The sequence below is a fragment of the Rhopalosiphum maidis genome, chromosome 1, assembly GCF_003676215.2.
Source record: "Rhopalosiphum maidis isolate BTI-1 chromosome 1, ASM367621v3, whole genome shotgun sequence".
Lineage (NCBI taxonomy): Eukaryota > Metazoa > Arthropoda > Insecta > Hemiptera > Aphididae > Rhopalosiphum > Rhopalosiphum maidis.
In genome coordinates this window covers 28610189-28613738 of record NC_040877.1, presented here as the reverse complement: position 1 = coordinate 28613738, position 3550 = coordinate 28610189, and positions in this window count along the sequence as shown.

Genomic DNA, 3550 nt, shown 5'->3' with positions numbered 1-3550 from the left:
TAAAACTGGGGCGAAACAATCAATTTTGGGAGTTTCCCAAACACAGTAGCGCATGCTCTGTTACCTTTTGACCCTTTTATATAAGCAACTATTGATACAGATACACTTATCATATCAATGCTAAATACATCTAGATCTATAACATCTAAATATTTAATAATTTTATATAATTTATATCGGTAAAAGTTTTACACTACGAATAGTATATAATTATATAGCTAGACATAATTATTATAATTAAACTTATCAAAGCATAACACTGCATAACTTAACTTAAAACTGACCTACTCTTCAATAAACATTATAGTTATTATAGAAAAGTACATATTTTTATTTAAATTCTTTAAAACTTGAACTTTAAGACTATATATCTTTATTGTTTTTTCGTTGGATTATCATTTATCATTATTTAATTTATATGATTTAGGTATGCTCATTGGAATCGTATAAGTATAATATAAGTATAATAAGGGTAGTTCGGGGGGGGGGGTTTGATTATTCAAAAATGACATTTAATGAATTTTTGACTAATAACTTATTAAATTTATAAAAAATTGGCCTTCTTTATTATTATATAGGTGCAATCTATTAATAAGATCATAAATAATATTATTTAAATCACGGTTTATGTGATTATAATTTATATGTACCTAATCATATAATGTATAATTATATTTAATTTTCTGTAAAACAAATTATAAGTTTTTAACTTTGTTTATGATGATACTAAATACTAATATTACTTATGTGTAATTGAAAATTATTTGAAAAAAACAACGAGTAGAGAAAACGTAACAGAATAACATTTCTTTTAAGATGCACACGTGTCTTTTTATGTGCATCGTGTATTTCATTCTAATTACATATTTTTGACGCAGTTTTTCATGATGCCTATTCAAGGAAAAATGATAATGCATATTTATACTTTTTAAGTGCTATAAATACAATCTTTATAAATCTCTGCTACTGATGATGGCTGGTATAATACCAATATAAACTATCGATCGTTCTTCATTATCGTTTCTCCCGTATGTGCAGTAATTAATAGTTATATATAGGGATATTAGTGAATTATGTTTGTATGGAATAAATAAATAAAAGCGAGGTCGGTATAAGTAAAGTAAATGAGCTGAGTATGTAGAATAAAAAAACAAAAGGCGTTTAACGTTTATATAGAATACCAATTATAATAATAATTATTATTATTATTATATTATGTATATACATTGTATAATTGCTCTGCGCAGTGTTGATTCGTGTGCTATGTACAACCTTATATTATATTATTGTTATCGCCACTCACCCTCTACATGGCTACACACTATACATCTTTAGTCTCAAGAAGACAATTTTTTTAATGTTCTCACATCATATATTCTTGTTATTATTTTACGGACGTCCTGCTGACCGACGTCGCCGCATTAGTTAGCGATGAAATTTCATTGGGTGTCCGTCCGGCCGTCGCAACAACAGTTGATTAGACACCGGGCAGAGCGGCAGATGTTCCGGCACGTGAACAGCTTGCATTTTGTCTGGCCGCGCCGGTACGGCTGCCTTCGGCCCGGACGCTGTTCACACCAGTCGCAGCATTGAAAAAACCATAATAATATTACATAAACCACGGGTGGTTGGTCCCTATAATTCAATATTATCACCACATGTACAATAATAATAATATTATCTACTTACCTATATTGATATATAATGCTAGATTATTTTACCCTATTACGATCTATTAGTCTATGACGTTTATCGTCTAGAAATCTAGAATGATATAACATGCATTATAATGCAGTTTTTTACTTATATGATATGATGTATTATATTATATAATATTATGATGAATAACGGCGGCGCCCGATTGTCGTAGCACGCAAAACAGTCGTTAAAATTAAATCCGGTTTGGTTTGCGCGTTTAATACGCCAAAATCGTTCGAGGGGTGGTGAATTGGTTAAGAGGGGAGCCCAGGAACACAATGGCAAAACGTCTTACTATTGTCATACACTCGTCGTACCCATATTATATGTATAAATATATTATTATATAGGTATACCTCTGTGCAGAACGCGTGTGAGTAGGTACCTATATACGTACTCCCTTACTGCTGCTGCAGTGTTTAGAACGTGCCCTTCTAGACGGATTGGTAACGACGACGATGGTGGCGGTAGGTGCCTCCTGGAATACCTAAATTATTAACCTACGAGAAGCACGATGATATCTTATGCACGCGCGCGCGCTCCGAGCGTTTCATCTGTCCTTTTCAGTCCCTACCGAATGACGACCCTTCACCGCCAGCGACCGTCTTAACTAACCGGTATCAGAGGGAAGGTTTATAATATTATTATTATGCGTACGTACGTGCATTGTATTATTGTATTGTATGAGCGCCGAAAAACTAAAACACATCTGCAGCTGCTCTCGTTACAGACTTGTACGCCACGAGGCTTGCTGCAGCGACGACGATGCGCGCGTGCACCTAAGACCTAGTGCGGTTAGTAGTCTCAACGGTGCAACAGCCAAAATACTGTGCACTGTGCAGCCTACTGCACTAATATATTATATTTGTATTATAAATTAACAAATTATGACGCATAACGACGACATAAATAGGTATATGTTTACTGTTTACGAACTTACGGTCAGGGGCGGAACATCAGATACTATTCATACCTACTTAATAACATACTTATTAATATAAACATTAATTACTTATTAATGTTCACCATTTAGAATTTATTCTTAAAAACTGGTATCAATGACAACATTTTTATACTTTTATAAATTTATAAAATTTAAATATAATAAGCTCAAGGGGGGGTATTTACCCTTTTACCCCTCCCTTGGATCCACCACTGCTTACGGTTAGGTACAGCGTCGCCTAGACTCTAGGTCCTGAAGCCCTAGCTAGATCGACAGGGACATGACTAAAGTATATTATTTTAAGTTACATACTTACACGGGTGTTAGTCCTAGAACAGTGGTTCCCAATTGGTGGTCCGCGTGTTGATGTTAGGGGGTCCGTGGTTATGTAGTACTGAAGTGATATTTTTATTTTATTTTAGTGGAATTATTAAACACGTAGTGGTTTGAAATTCCAGGTATTATTAATAAATAGATAGATAGATAAACTCCATTATCGCGAAAAAGGTCGACAATTAATGATATAATTAAATAAAATTGAAAAGTAAGTAATTACAAATAGGAGTGGTCCCCCGTCCAATTTAAGTTTTAGCTAGGGGTCCGTGGCTCAATGCTAATTGGGAACCACTGTCCTAGAAGATCAAAGTTCAAAATAAGACGAAAGGCCACACAACCCTTTAATATGCATACGCGTTGTAGTTACAGCGAGTCTTGTGAAATCAAAGCTTAAAATAAGTCAATCAACGCCCTAAATCTTTAAAAAGTAGAAATTAATTTTTTTGATTCTACACGATAAGGACATGTAACATTTTTTATAACTGTACACACTAATCTTAGCCAATAATTTCGATAATTTTATATTTATATTACCTACCAATATTATAAAAGCTCTATAAGTATATAGCTTTT